Source organism: Halichoerus grypus, chromosome 6 (assembly GCF_964656455.1).
Source record: "Halichoerus grypus chromosome 6, mHalGry1.hap1.1, whole genome shotgun sequence".
NCBI lineage: Eukaryota > Metazoa > Chordata > Mammalia > Carnivora > Phocidae > Halichoerus > Halichoerus grypus.
In genome coordinates, this window is record NC_135717.1 from 71,118,020 (window position 1) to 71,134,665 (window position 16,646).

Sequence of the window (16,646 nt, forward strand, 5' to 3'; positions counted from 1 at the left end):
CAGGGAGGCGGATGCGGGGCTCCATCCCAGGACCCTGGGATCATGACCTGAGCCGAAGGCAGACGCTTAACCGACCGAGCCACCCAGGTGCCCCAACAATTATTTTTTTAAATGAAGGTTGAGAAAAGTCTGTCTTTCAAGTTCTCCAGAATTTTAATAACTTTAATTGACTGTGCAGTAACTCCTGCGAGTTCCCTGAGTGCGCTGGCATTTGCAACACTTCCTTTTTCCGATCTGTCTTTTGAATCATCTGCAGACTTAACACGGTTAGTAATCGCGTCTGCTGAAGGGCACATTTCGTCTTGACCCTCCCAACAGTCACTCCCACCCAAGGCCACTGACTCAGGCTTCTCCTGGGTTCCTTTTTTCACCAGGCACTTCGTCTCTATATATGGTAATAGTGCTCACACGGATCAGCCGCTCGCCTTGCTAGGAAAGCCGGCAAGTGAAATCACGCGGAGAAAAGCTGACACTACCGTGGGCCAGGGTCGTTTGTCTTCCGGTAACGGTGAGTCAGTTACCAAGGCAGCCGCGTCTTGGCGGAGCCGCCGATGCCCAGTACCCCTGGGCAGCCGCGCGTGTCCCGGGGCAGCTCCGGCGCGCTCCCGTGCGGCCGCGCTCCCGGGCAGGGAGCGCGGACGGCGGGCGGCGGGGGCGCGGCCGAGCCGCCCGCGCGCAGGCCGGCCGCACGCCCGGAAGCCAGCCTGCTCCTGGGGCTGGGCAGCGCGCCCGATCCTAGCCGGGCGCGCGCGCTCCCAAACGCCGCCGCGGGCGGGGCGGTCCTCGGCGCTGTCCTCTGTCACTCCACTTAAAATAGAGCACAAAGGGGAAGTTCAAGGGAGGGCGAGAGCAAGCCTATGGAAGGCCCGCTGTGTGGAGGCATACCTCGAAATAAGCTGTATGTTTTTTCCCTAGTAGAGCTGGTCAGGAAAAAGCTCAGGTTATTCACAACGACCGGAGATTTTAGGAAATGTGTAGAAATAAGAAGTCTTGAATATGAGCTTGTTATTAGCTTTAAATAGCTGTCTCTTCCTTGATTTTTTGGAGGGGGAAAAACAAACCTATCTTCAAGCTGGCTATCTAAAAATATTAGACTTCACCAGGCACTTCGTCTCTATATATGTAGAGTTTTCAACCGAATTTCATACTAAATAAAATATTTATTTTACTTTCTAGATATAATTAGAAAACATGTAGGAGGATATTGAATGTTGCCAAAATATTAAAAAATGCGTAGATGTCTCACAGGCTTCTCTGCAATGGAAAGGTAGGATTCACTGTATAGTGTGTTGCACAAAATAGACACAAAGGATGTTGACCAAAACCATCTTTACAAAGGATGCTGACTAAAGCCACTTTTCCAAGCAATTCCATATTAGAGTTGGGTTTGAAGTCCACTGTCAGCTTCTTTCTATTAAGTGATTAAGGATAGTTGTATCCAGAAGCAGAAGGATAAACTGAATGTCTCCTTAAAGTAACTTTTGGTAATGTATCTCAGCCCTGGGCTGTCCGGGCACATCACTTTGGTGATGACCGTGTATGGCTTTTGGGAATAATCTCATTGCTATTCATCCTGACCATACCTTCCACCTATAAATTCCCTTCCCACCTGAACGGCCCCAACCCTGCCCTGCAAAAATGAATGAATGAATGAATGAATGAATGAATAATGCATTATAATCAGTATGGTCTCATTCATAATGTCATCATTACCACTTTCATTATTTGTCCCCTCCATCATTTCCTACCTGGGTTGAACAAAATAAAGTCAATTCAACAAAAAACTTCAAAAAAACAAAATACCCCCAAAAAGCAAAGTATGCATATTCAGGTCTGAATAGACTGAAAATCCGTCTCTCTCTTTTCAGTGGAATGTAGATAGATGTTAGGTATAAAAGTTGTGTTTTCTTAGATGAGCTTAAAGGGCAAACAGAAATGTGTGAGCCATAGTTCTTCGTTTTTCCACACTGTGGCTTTCATTTTTTTTTTGAATGGGATGGAGAGAATGTAGTTATTGTCTGCCATCTAGTGCACTAAGTTGGAATTGTGTCTTGTCATTAAGATCCAGTAACTAAAATTCATAAAAATAGTGTACTGATTCAAACAAAGAAGGATAGATTCTACAAACAATTGTGCTTTCAAGCTTCGGAGATCCACTCTTTAGAGAAGACCAATGACAAGGACACAATACTGAACATTTATTGCAAAATTGGAGAGCGGGAGTTGATGTTAGATCAAGGTGGAAAGAATCAAGAACACCCACTTACAGAACCATGTAATGAATAGCTGTTCGTGGTGAGGAAATACTGTTGTAATTGATGAATTGACTGCATTCAGAATGCTCTGTGGAACAATGACTTGAAATGATCCCCCAATAAAGTAAAGCACGAAAAAATAGTGTCAGTATATACTGTCTTTCAAAGTCTCAAACACTTGCATGAACTCCAGCCCTTGTTTCCAGTCATCCAGTCTTTCCAGTTTTTTCCTTCAAAATGTTTCCTCTCTCTCTCTCTATTTTTTCTATTACCACTATTAAGAGTGGGTAATAGACTTTTTTCCATATTACTTTCCATCTTCTTAGCTCTGACCAGCGTACATACTAATGACCTTACAATCTTCCTTATACACTGGTCACTGTTGCTTGAAAAACCCCTGGACCTCTATTTCCCTTTCTTCGTCCATACGTCCTCACCCTGGTTTCATTGTAGCTTTAATCAGGTCTCATCCTCCCTGCACAACTCCATTTCCTTACTCTTACTTTTTTTTATTATGTTCAATTAGCCCAACATATAGTACATCATTAGTCTCTGATGTAGTGTTCAATGATTCATTAGTTGTGCATAACACCCAGTGCTCATCACCATGTGTACCCTCCTTAATACCCATCACCTGGTTACCCCATCCCCTCACCTCTCTCCTGTCTGTAACCCTCAGTTTTGTTCCCAGAGTCCATAGTCTCTCATGGTTTGTCTCCCTCTCTGATTTCTTCCCATTCAGTTTTCCCTTCCTTCCCCTGTGGTCCTCCATGCTATTCCTTAGGTTCCACATATGAGTGAAACTATATGATAATTGTCTTTCTCTGCTTGACTTATTTCACTTAGCATTTCCCTACTCTTCTTGAACGTTTTGCCAATTGCCTCATGGTCCCTTGAACGACCCAGCTCATTGCTCCCTTCAAGTCTTCATTGGTGCAGTACCTCTCATGAGGAACGCCTGTCCTTCCTTCCTTTGCCCAGCCAACTCTGCTTCATCTTTCAGGATCCAGCCCAGCTGTGGCCCCTCCCTGGATACCCCCCTTGCCTGTGAAGCCTTAGGGGAATTACAGGTTATATTCAGTAACCGAGCACTTGTGCAAATATGGTCCAGTGGTTTACCATTATTTCACAGGTTTTTAGTCCCGAGTCCTCCAAAATCTATTGTGAAATACTGCAGGCCAGATATTATTTCTTAACCCTTTTTAAGCCCCCCTCAGGGTCTACACTTCTGGGAGCACTGGGAGCTTGTGGATACTTGTGGACTGGTTTTCTTTATCCTCAGCACAATTCTGCGAGGAAGAATGGAGCTGGTACTGTTATTTCCATTTTACGAACGAGGATGGCAAGGCCCAGAGCCCTTGCAAGACTTGCTCTTGTCCACGACAGTGCCAGGACTGGGGCTCTGGGGGCTCCTCTTGTTGAGAACTTCTCTTGGAACACTTTGCTGCCATTGGACTGGTGATGATAGATGAAGCAATGCCCTAAGCCCTCCTTTATTTTTAGCTACGTACGTTATGTTCTTATAGGTAACTGTCATGAGCTCATGTTGTAGGAAGCAGCCAGGCAACAGATTATAATCAGGGCGTGTAGCTACGTCTCCCGCTTGGCAATTTCGGTTCTTTCTTGCTGGTTATGCCACATTTTCAGCCCACACCCATCTGTCCTGTTTGAAAACCACAAACTGGTTCCCTGGGCAGATATGACATTCTTCAGCACGGCCCTCGGACTAAACGATCTGTTGGGACCTTTAAACAACTATGGGTCTGTCTCCTGACCTTCCTCACCTGCTGAAAGGAATCCTGTTGCACCCAGGCTCACACTGCTGCTTATTAGTTACGAACCACCAGTGCCAGGCTGTCTTAGCCAGAGTTGTTAAGGGAGTCCGGGAGGATTTCCAGGTAGTTCCAACTCTGGCCACAGGATGGATTCATTTTCCATCCTGTGTACACCTTGGGTGACTTGCCAGCACAGCAGATGGTGCTTCCATTCCCAGACTTATAGCAAGGGGTCCATCCACGGACGCATTGGCTCTCTCCGGCCTGGTTAGTTTGCGGGGAGGACTCAGTAGCAAAATGAAAATGTCCTATCCACATGCAGCTAGGCAGTTCAGAGGGATGGCATTGCCGGAATTTGTCCTATTAAATATCTGGAAAATAGATACTAACAAGACTGTTAAACTATTCTACTAGTTTAAAATAACTACGTGTATTAATTGAACAAAAGGCAATAGAAAAAGGCTTAGATTGTTTAAAGAAAATCTAAGCATAGTTGTAACCAGCAACTTTTTTTTTTTTTTTTTTTAACCAGCAACTTTTATAACTGCGTGTCTGAGGAAATGATCAGAACGAATCTAAAAGTGTCACGAAATGAACTATTATTACCTTTATTTTATGATAATACTGTTAAGACATAAAAAAGATTGGTTTCCAACTGAGCTATAAAAAATTTTCGTGATAGTACTGGCAGGAAATTTTAACCTAAAAATTAGACGAAGAAGTTTCAATTTTACACGATGAATCAGTCATAGAGATCTACTGTCAAGTGTAGAGCCTATAGTTAATACTGTATTGTGTACTTTAAAAATTTTTGCTAAGATTTTATGTTAAGTATTCTTATCACACACACGTAGATAAATAAAGCAGGCAGGGCAAAACTTTGGGAGGTGATTAATATGTTTACTACATATATTGTGGTGATGGTATCATGGGTGTATACTTATCTCCAAACTCATCAAGTTAGATACATTAAATATGCACAGCTTTTTGTATGTCAATCATACCAATAAAGTGTTATTTTTTTAAAAGAATTCGATCCAACTAAGAAACTGTCATATGAAGTGTTAGATGCAGAGTACTCATGAAGAGCCAGAATTACTACACCAATTACTACCTGAACAATGACATCCCTTCTTAAGCATACAAAATATAAGCACAAACTTCACTGCCATCAGTCCTCCCAGGAGGCCCGAGAAAAGGTGGACTAGCTATTCTGATCCCTGTTTTGCAGGCTTAGAAAGTTAAATGGCCTCCAGGCCTTACATGCCTCATACTGTGGTGGCTGTGGTGGTACCATGGGGCTATGACCTGAAGCCAGGCTTCTGGACTTCACATCCATTAACTACTCATTCACCAGTGTGTTAAGATACAAACTCCATCATGATGTAATATTGACTATTCAGTCCCTGGAATATGTTTGCAAAGAAAACTATTTTTCCAGTCTTGTGAAAATTTGAATGTTCCTCGAGCAAATTTCTAATGTGGCACTTTGGAAAAAAATCCTTACAAAATGTCTTGTACTATCAATGCGACTGTGTGAGTCACCTAGATTTTATGAATCTTCCTATCATTTCACACAAAACTTTGTTAATGAAGAGGACAGAGGACTGAAATCAGACCAATGGTTTCTGACCCTTTTTTTGGCCAGTGACACCTGCAAAGCTACTTGCTATCATCAGTAACTAGGATCAGGACCCCTATGGCCGAGAATATCTCATCAGTTAACTTTGGACACACTCCTCACAAAGCAATATAACCCAAGATGTGAGGTTGGGCACACTGGGGGCTATTTCTTATCTTTGATTCTTCTCAAATTTATCAGAAACTCTATTCCTGAAGTTCCAGATGCAAACCACATCATTTCCATTTAATGTGACAGATCTGCACTGATAGATGGTGTTGACATCCCGTGATATATTGGAACATCAGATTTCCTACTGACAAAATCCTGGGTCGGTTTGTAGGAGCAAGTCAACTTAGTAGAAAATACCATATTGACTTTTCATGTACTAAGGCTCTAGTTTCTGAATTCTTGAGTGCCTAGGGAAGGTTATTGCCATTGGAAATGAAAGCTTGATTGATTAGGACAGAGATGTGCCTTTTAAAAGATTGAATTGCTGGCCTTAAAGGATCAAATTCAACTCTCAAGAGGGAGGCTGCCCTTATAATTCTCTTTTCTCCCTAGGCAGTTGTGATTCTTTTTTTTCCCCCATGCCTTGAAACAGTGAATTGTGGAAGATCATACTGTGTGAATAGTCTTGTGTAAATTGTCCCTCAGGTCTAGGTCTGAAGATTATAATCTATTAGTAGAAACCTGAAAAAATCCACAAAATACAGGCAAAGAAAGAAATGTTTTCTCATTTTGAATGATGTCTGCAGGAGGGTGCTCTCAGTGGGAATGGACATTCCATTATAAAGGTTAAAAAATGTAGAGTACTTAATAATGGCTTCACAGATTGTCCTGGCATGCCCCTGGACACACCATACATCTAACTATAGCTGTGACTTCAGTCCGATTTAACTCCGTTTCCTCGTATCTGATCAGCATGCCGCAAATGCTGGGCATTCTCTACCCTTCTGTTGAAGTAGACCTTAGGCTGCTGGTCTGGACCATTTCTATCTGGATGATGGTGCTGCCTGTGTTCAGGTCCCTTCTAAGGCTAGCTCTAAGTGGCTTCGAGGCAAAGTCTTATCTTTGAATGGCACACAGGAGCAAACTGGATGGTCAGAGATGTTCTAGGCAGGGAATTATGTTGATGCCCAACCTATTATAAATTGGCACTTGCATAACAAGGTCAACCAGTTTGGTTTTTGCCTTTTATAAGTTACTAATCTATATGGTTTTGGTTAGACAGAGTCTGCACACAGCACAGTTCAGGAAGCGTGGGGGGTACCTGGTGAAGGGTCACTCTTCTTGCCTTCATCCTCCACTGACCCAATTTCCCTCTCTCGTGACATCTATTTTTACCCATTTCTTTGTTCTTCCAAAGACAGTATGTGCCTACATTCATCCACACATACACGGATATGTGTATACGTGCATATGTTTTTCATACAAATGATTGTGTATTCTATACCTTGTTTTTAAACCTAACAGTATGATTTGAAGCTGCGTCAATCTTTTTTGACTGCCATATAGTATTCCATTTTGTGGCTCTGTTATAATCTATGCAATCAGTTGCTGTTAATAAACTTGTAAATCATTGCCAGGCTTTTGCTGTTACAAACAACTCTGCAGTTGACATCTTTGTACATCCATCATTCACATATATATGAATATATCTGAAGGATAAATTTCTTGAAGTGGATGTGACAGAACTTATTTTTGTCATAATTAATGATATACTTCTGGTTCTTATTGATGCTTTTATTTCTGTCTTTTACTATGTGGTCTGTGTTTTATCTTTCTTTTTGCTGATAATATGAAAGATTTAAATACTTAGTGGTTTATTTTTATAAGAATGTAGTATACTTAAGACCACTATTTCTTTGGGGCACCTGGGTGGCTCAGTCGTTAAGCGTCTGCCTTTGGCTCAGGTCGTGATCCCAGGGTCCTGGGATCGGGCCTGCGTCGGGCTCCCTGCTCGGCGGGAGGCCTGCTTCTCCCTCCCCCACTCCCCCTGCTTGTGTTCCCTCTCTCGCTGTGTCTCTCTCCGTCAAATAAATAAACCTTAAAAAAAAAAAAAGACCACTATTTCTTTGATTAACATTCTTTGACTCCTTACTGTATATATAAATGGTGAAATCAGCAATTGCCATTTCTTCTCCCCAGTATTCCTTCTAGTAGCTGATTTTGACTTTTATATTTTTCTTAATGTTTCTATTTGTATATTTTAAAAAGTCATATTAAATGATGTTTATCAGCTTCGATGCCTGGGTGTGAAAGTTAAGGAACTCTCTACACCTACACTACCTTCCTTTTTATCCTCTTTTTCCTTTGAATTATGTTATTTATATAATGTTTCCATTGTAAGGAAATCTTTCTTTATCTTGGATATCCAGGACTTTACTAGGATATGTCTCAGTGTTGATGGTCTGATGTGAGTTTTTTCCCCTTGAATAAGAAGTGCCATTTAGAATTTAGATTCCAGTCTCATTAATTCTGGAGCTCATGAATGTTTCTTCTTTATTGATCATTCATCGCCCATCCCTTCCAGCTCTTGTTTATTGCCATTTCACTTTCTCATGCTTGTTGTCCACCTTCCTTATGTGCTCTCAGCAGTGTCTATTCTCCTTCGTGCTGCTTCCAAAGTTACCCTCATATTTCCTTGAGGGTTTGTTTCATCTATTTTTTCCCTTTCGCTTCCCAGGGCCATCATAACCCAACGTGAAACTTTTATTTCATCAATCAATCAATAACTTCATTTCCCTTCGTGAATTCATGGTGATATACATTCTTGATGCCAATTTCTGCCTGGTCTGTAGTACACATTTCTGGTGATGCTTTTTAATTTGTCACCATTGTCCCCTAGCCCCCACACTCTGTTTCATTCCATCTTTTCTCTTGTAGTGTCTTTATACTCCATCCCATGATGATCCCACCTGGCTCTCACCCATCCTCACCAGGATACGCATTCTGGACCAGCAATTTAGTGCCTGTGACGTAGGGACAGAGCTTTCTAAGTCATTGGGAAGTTCCTCCCAGCAGAGTCATGTATAAGAGTGAGCTCTTTCAGACTTCTTCTTCGTGTCCAACAGAGACTGGCAGCACTGTCTGCCATGCACAGTCTCTCACCTCCACCTTGCCTCATGGATGGATGGGATAACTGTGGTTCATCATTCAGTTCTGCTTCTCATGTTTCTGCAGGACAGAGGTAAGGGACAGCTACATCTGTATTCTGCCATTTAAATACTGGAAGTCAACTGGTACTATTTAATTGAGGTTTAATAATAGATAAAGGAGCAATGGTCCTGAGGCAAAATGAGCCACCTCTGCCACTTGCTGGCTATGCAACTTTGGGCAAGTCTTCCAACCTCTCTGAGCCTGTATTTTGTTATCTGTTAAACAGATGAAAATAAAGCCTGTGTAGCTTGACTCGTGGGGTTGATGTGGAGAATCGTGGCAGAAAGGATGTAAAAGTACTTCAAATTGAACTCACAGTGTAAATGTAGGTGATGCCATGATAAATAATGATTATTTTGAAAAAAGAAAAATCTACCCTTAACATCCATCTTAGTGCTGACTTAAAGCTTTGCAGGCCTCAGAACGAGGGAGGTTCAAGATAGTATTTCACTGACTCTGGGACATCCTTTTTTTTTCCAAGGGGACATTTCAAATTTTATAAAGATGTGCCCTTCCAAGGTGTCATCTTAATATTAAAGGGCCCCAAATAAATCCCTCATAATTTTTATTATCCACTTTTAGCACCCTTCTTCCCTTGTTACTACAGCTTTAAAGTGAGCTATTATTTGTAGGAACCTTTTAAGGTGCAAAAATGAATGACCTTAAAACTTATCAACTATATCTCCAAAAGTCAACTTGGGGCAACAGTCTAAAAATCTCAGAGAGAGGGGCGCCTGGGTGGCTCAGTCGTTAGGCGTCTGCCTTTGGCTCGGGTAGTGATCCCAGGGTCCTGGGATCGAGCCCCACATCGGGCTCCCTGCTCAGCGGGAAGCCTGCTTCTCCCTCTCCCACTCCCCCTGCTTGTGTTCCCTCTCTTGCTGTGTCTCTCTCTGTCAAATAAATAAAAAATTTTAAAAAAATCTTAAAAATCTCAGAAGGAATGTTGTTATGTCCTTGCTCTGCAATGGTGTTCTCAAAAAGCCCCATTAACAAGAATTTGAGTCTTATTCAGGTTTGCTGAGTATTTGGTACCAAGAGAACTGATGACGAGTTTCTTATAGTTCCAGAACTCTCATACTAGAAAACTTGACTCTCCTCTTTCAGAAGAGCAAAAAATATTGACCCAAAATATTTATTGGTAGTTTTAAAAATTATCATTCATATCATATGCTTCCTCAGTCCAGGTATTTCAAAGATCAAGCAACTATGTCCCTTACAATTTACTGGGTGTCCCATTAGATTTCTAAGGACTGGCAAAGTGATTCTCTATTTTATTCACCTTATTTAACTTTAGAAAGGGTATACATTTCAATAATTCATCTTCAATCATTCCACAAATATTGAAGAATGCCAATTCTGTCTCTAGAGCTGTTACGGGTGAGTGGAGATAGAGAGATGACACCAACGACAGAATTTAACATTTATTTTGAATTTAGGATGTGCCAGCCATTGCATGAAGCATGAATTATCACATAAAATCCTCAAGATATTCTCATGTCTTAACTTTTGTTGTTGTAATACACAACTTCAATATCTTGGTGGATTACAACAATAAATACGGATTTCAGGATCATATTACATTGGGGCTGGGGGTCAGCTGCAGCATTGCGGGCCTGTGCTGAGTTCTACATGCGTTCTCATTCTGAAAACCCGGTTAAAGATGCTTTCTGAGACAGCAAAAAGGCTGGTGGAAACTTGCGATGCTTCTGAAATCATCTTTTCAGTCATGACAAACATAGTCTTTTGTGTCTTTTTAGCCAAAGCAAGTCACATAGCCACACCCAAAGCCAGTGGAGCAAACAAGGATAATCCATTTACCTAGAAGGCTGGTAACGGCCATGAGAAGACAAATAATCATACACAAAAAATGCAATCTGCCCCAATTTGCTCTTCTGACCACAAGATGCTCTCACCTCTTCCCAAGATACTTAAAACTACCAGGCACTGGGCTCAGAAGTCCAGAATCTCGTAAATATATATTATATCTCCTTGCTGCTCTTCTTGATTAGAGACCCATGAACTAAAGTGAAAAGTTGTCTGTCTTCTTCCTCCCCCAAAACTAATATAATACAATAGTGGAGTAGGGACACCTTATTAAAAGATTGCAAGAATGGGAGGTACATACCAGTCACTGGTTAATAGCAGTTCTGATGTTCCACTGAGCAAAAGTTGCAAGCTTGTCCACCCTGATGGTAGGGAATGTTCCTTGATTTATTCCAGTTACATTTTCTGGGAGTCATTTCTAGCCTGTTGTTCTCCATGAGGTTTGACTGGACAGCTCTTCCTTCTCCATTATCCTCCTTGGCCTCTTCTGAAGTGAGTATTGGAAAAGATGCCATTTGTGACTGAGAAGCTATCTCAGATTGCTTCGCCCCTATAGAAGATTAGAGACCAAAGGGTTATTTTATGATTTGAATACTTATAGTCTCTTCTAATCTAGGTTGGGAGTGCTTTGGCAATAGATTTCTCTATAAAACTGTTTTTCTTTTTAATCAGTTTGATTCCAGTAAGTTCCATGTAAGTCAATAGCCATACCCATTACTTTTTAAGAAATACCTTCATAGGTACTTTGATCTTATCAAGCTTCAGACGGACTGCACCCTAATTTCTTTTCCCTGAGCCATTTGTCTAACTGAGATAATTTACTAGAGCCATATTAATCTAATCAGTAGACTTGACAATGGGTGTGTTGGATCTGTGAGCAATCTTCATCTTAATTTGAGACTCTTTAACCCGTTAGAAATGAGAAAGTTTCAATTTTCAACCCTAAAAGTTCTGGAATTTCTGGATATTTGCAGCTCTGCTGGACTCATCTTGGCTCTGCTCCTTGTGTCTTCTCATTCCAGAACCCAGGATGAAGAAGTAGCCACTGCATGAAACTTGATGGTCTCAGGGTGAAGGTTTGAACATCGTGGGAACATGCAATGCCTCTGAAAACCTCAGCTCAGGTGAGGCAAATGGCTCATCTATTTATGGCCCATCTTGGCAAGTCACAAGGTCCACATCCCCAATCAGTGGGATGAGGATGTCTACAGGGAAAACTGGAAAAGAGGAAAAGGAAATGGATAATTGTGAATAAATGATACAATTTCCATGCCTTATGAGGCAGATACTGATATGAATCTCTTGGTAGAGAAAGAACTTGAGGTACAGAGAGAAAATTGAGGCACAGAGAGGTTGAGAACCTTGTCCAAAGTCCTACGGCATCTTATTGGTAGAGCCAAGATTTCATCCTGGGGAGTCTGACTCCATGGTGTTGAATCATTTTCTAGATTCTTCCTCTGGGAACTCTCATTTTTGTGGAATAACCCATATCATCTTGTCTAAATTTTCAGCAGGCTTTAATAAAAATAATTTTAAAAAGAAGACTCAAATATGGCAATAATAAAGCTTTGTAAAATGCTGTTACAGATTTCTTTGAGAAATAATTCATTAAATTGATGCCAGTTGTAACTTGTGAGATCATAAAGCTCAGTGCAGGAATACTGAAAACATGAAGGTAACCTTATCACAGCATGTTCAATAATTGGATCCCTTCAGAGGAGTTCTGAGCTTCCTCTCAGAATTGCTATGCTACACTTCCACCCAGAATCAGAGAATATAAAAACTTAAGGTATCAGATAGTGAAATGAGTTCAAATTACTGAGTGTTACATTCAATTAAGGAAATCTTTTAGGACAAATCTTAAAAGATTAGCCTAAGTCTCTGGATTAAAAAACTCCTTTTAAACAACAGGTCAGAAAACAGTGATTCAAGCCATGTTACAAGCCCATCACAACAAGTGTTAGAATTCCAAGTGAGGTGTTCTCATCCTTGACTTTTCATCCTTTTCCTACTCTCACTTCTTCAGAACTGGCTCAGATTTTCCTGGAAGAATTTCCTGTAAATTTCATTCAGGCTTATCTCCAGAGAGGCATGGAGATTAGACCTATTATAGGCTGCAGCTCCCAAACACTCCTTATATTTATATACAGATTAAATCAAATCAAAATAAAATCAAGAGTGGTCTTGAGGAAAGGGTCTCCTAAAACACAATTGATACCCTGCATGATGTGTACAGGCCGAGAGTAGCAAGGGGAGAGGTGACTTGGTTTTATGGTACTGGCTCTGCATGGCCTTATGGAGATGGTCAATCAGGGCTAGAAGAATGAGGGAACCACCACAAACCTATTGTAAGTTAGAGTCAGAGAGAATCTGAGGCTAGACATATGCACTGGCAGTCCTGCTGGAGAAAAGTGAGCCGGCGCCACTGATATTTATCCATACACTGGGATATATCATGTGCAAGCAGCTACTTTTCCCCTGAGAATTTCTTCAGCCACTGAATTAGGATAGGCTGACTACCAGAATGGACCATCTCCAACTCCTTGTAGCTTTAATGGCGTAGAAAGTTTATTTCTCACTGAAGTCAGAGTCTTGAGTATTTGATGAATGACCTCCCATGCAGCATGCTGGCACCCCCGATCCTTCCATCTGGTGACTCTGCCATCTTTGGAGTCTCAGAGTTCTTCACCAGAGTTTTCCGGAAGTGGCATCTATTGCATTTGCCCACATTACATTGGCTAGAACTCAATCACATGGCTCCATATACCTGTGTGAGAAGCTGTGAAATGTAGTCTTCCTGGAAGGTTAAGAGGGAAGTGAATGGACTTGAAGAACGCGTTACCAAGCCTTGGGGAGGGGAAACCCCTATAGGTAAAAATCAAGGGATGTCTATGCACTGAAGAAGAATGCAGCTGTTAAGTCAAGGGGGTTCTCTGCTCTTTTGCTAAAAGAAGTTTTGAGTCCTTGGCATCTGGTACAGAGCTTTTCACGGTTCAGTTGCCACCTACTTCTCTGGTTTCATCTCTTGCTACTCACTGCCCAGCCCCCCACCTTCTCTACCCCATGTGCTTAACACTCTGGCCAGATCAGACTACTGACTATTCTTTGAATGTGTCACATATCTTCACACCTTTGGGCCTTTGCAAATGTTGTTTCCTGTTTGAAATACCAACTTACCCTCCACCACAAGAACCAGCTCAGACATCTTTTTTTCTGTGAGACGTTCCCTGAACTCCCTCTGGCAGGCCGAATTAATTACCACCTTCCTCACACTCCCACAACATCCTATGTATTACTTTCTTATAATTTTGCTATGTGGCATCTTTGTTATTTGCTTACCTATATGTCTTTGCACTGTACCTATATGTCTCTGTACTGTAAACTGTGGGGGAATAACTGAATGAGATCCACACCTGGGTCCTGAAGGCTATTCAGTGTCTCACTGGAGAAACTCTTAGAGAACATAAGTCGAGAATCAGCCAGAAATTTGGAATACAATAAAAAGACTGAGTTTTATTTAAGAAAAGTTGCAAGCTGTTTGGAAATGTGTTCTAGATGCATTATTCATCTCTGGAGAAATGGAAAAACTGTAAGTGTAGTAATGCATTTCTGAGGCCAAGAGAATCATGATGTTGTGTTCTTTGCACTGTTCACCACAATGCTGGTTTAGGTGCGTGGAAAAGAATAAAACTGAGCTCAGTGAGAGTCTCTGATGAAATGCATTCTTCCTCATGGAGGAAGCCTCAAGTTTTGGAGAAGTGCAGAAAAAAAACATTTCATTGTGTGATCCCTGCAAAGGGTGCCCTTCTGTGGGGGACTGTGCAAAGCTCTGGTCTGAGTCCTGCTGAGACTTACTCAGAATCCTTTCCCAATCAATGGGCCTGAATTTCCACTTTACCAAAGTCAACACAGACAGCTACAGTTCAAAAGAAAAATTTCCATTACCATAACGGATTGTAATACAAAGCATTAGCTGAGCCTCTTCCTCTTTATCTTGGCATTTATGACTCTAGGCTTAGTAACTTTCAGGGTAAAATGAGTTCACCTTTTATTCAGATTTTTTATTTTCTGCACTCCTCATTTCATGTGGTTGTGTTTGAACAAGCTCACAATCTCTTTCCTTCTCTCCCCTGGCTCTGATTCCTCAATGCTTCAGGCCAGCTTCTAAGACAGACTTTCCTAGCAGTCAATGCCATGGTTATTGTTCCCAGTTCTGTTAAAAATAGACCCTGTTCTGTGTCTTCAATCCTTAAAGAATAAGAGGTGAGGTCATTTTCTGCTTGGAGAGTTGGAGAGTGGATCCAGACTGTGAGTGATTGGCACTAGCACATTCAGCTGCCGAAGGAACAGGTGTTAAAGTGACTTCTCCCATCCTATTAAATATCCTTTTCATACATTGATTCACAGACATGTTTCCATTCTCATGACTGAACAGACAACCCTGTAATTTGTCCACTCCATCCATTTTTTCCCACCCCCTGGCAACAGTTTCTCTTCAAGCATCTGCCTAGATTATCTATTGTCTCTGTAAGTTCCTGCCCAAGGTGACTGGTAGAGGGATGATCTTATGAAATTAAACAGCAAAACGGAACAGGCATGTAATTTATGAGGACCAGCAGGCACTGGGTAATGGGGTTCCTCCTCCTGCTTTTCACCTGCTTTCTGATAAGAGCTTAAAGTTAACTAAACCTTCAAGTCTCAGAAATGACTCCTCCACAAAACTGGGGGCAAAGCAGGGGGATGTATAGAAAGAGACAGAATTCTTAAATGAATGTACCAAACACTAGAAATAAGGAAAGTATCAATTAGATTTCTTTCAAGTCTTTCAGCTGTTGTAGAATATATTACACATAGGATGTGTGGAAACCACAAAACATGTTTACACTTGAGCAGGATAGCTGTTTGCAAAACCTCCAGTACAAAAATCAGGGTTAAGAAGACAACTTCAGCTTATAAGCCCCAAGGGAGGGCAAGTGAGGACAGAATGGAAAAAAAGGTAGATTTTAGAGAGACCTGGGAACTAATGCCAGCTTTAATATTGAACATATACCTGACTTTGAACAAATTATATCATTTCCTGAGACCTCAGTTTCTTCATGTGCAAATTGAGGAAATAAAATTAGATGACCTCCAAGGTCACTTCTGGTTCTAATGTTCTGTGCATGCCATATCTGTATTTCATATCGTCTGGAAAATCAATTCCGTAGAGTTACTGCCCCAATTTACGTCACTAGAAAATGGCCACAACTGTGAAATTGATCTCTTGTTGGTTTGTCTTAATATTTTCAATTTAGAAAGAGTCTCTGTGTGTGTGTGTGTGTGTGTGTATGCATCTGTCTGGGGTATGTATTTGTGTTGGGTGTTATATGCAGATTTGAAATCCTTAAAGTAACCAGGTAAAGCCGTTGTAGTTAGGAGACTGAAAACCAGAGGGTAAGCCATAGGAAAACATAGTACTTTTTTCTCTCTCTCTCTTTTTTTTAAATTTTTTTTTTAATTTTCTTCAAATGACCCTTTACTTTTTCTTGTTTCTCTTTCAGAATCTGAGGAGGACTCCTGCAGGCCAGGGCACTGCTGCATGAGAGGCCTCTAGCAGGTTCCATCACTGCCTCTCAGGATCGCTCTCATCCTCTCAGGGAAGGTTAGGAAGAGTTAACAGAACAACCATAGTGTACCAGACTGGGGATGAGGCTCACCGGGACCAGGGACAGCTAATGATGATACCAAAATCACGAGGGGGCCATGTTGAATTCTCAGGACTTTGTGTAGATTCAGAAGTACCTTAAGCGGGGCGCCTGGGTGGCTCAGTTGGTTAAGCGTCTGCCTTCGGCTCAGGTCATGATCCCAGGGTCCTGGGATCGAGCCCCGCATCGAGCCCCGCATCGAGCCCCGCATCAGGCTCCCTGCTCGGCGGGAGGCCTGCTTCTCCCTCTCCCACTCCCCCTGCTTGTGTTCCCTCTCTCGCTGTCTCTCTCTCTATCTGTCAAATAAATAAAATCTTTTTTAAAA

General features: G+C 41.6%; 1 long non-coding RNA gene across 1 annotated transcript; it reads left to right on the top strand.

The window, feature by feature from the left end:
• The first annotated feature begins 245 nt into the window (after positions 1-245).
• Positions 246-16,646, top strand: LOC144382105 (uncharacterized). Its single transcript, XR_013448515.1, has 3 exons — positions 246-508; positions 11,660-11,761; positions 16,178-16,646. It is a non-coding gene; the product is annotated as an uncharacterized LOC144382105 (long non-coding RNA).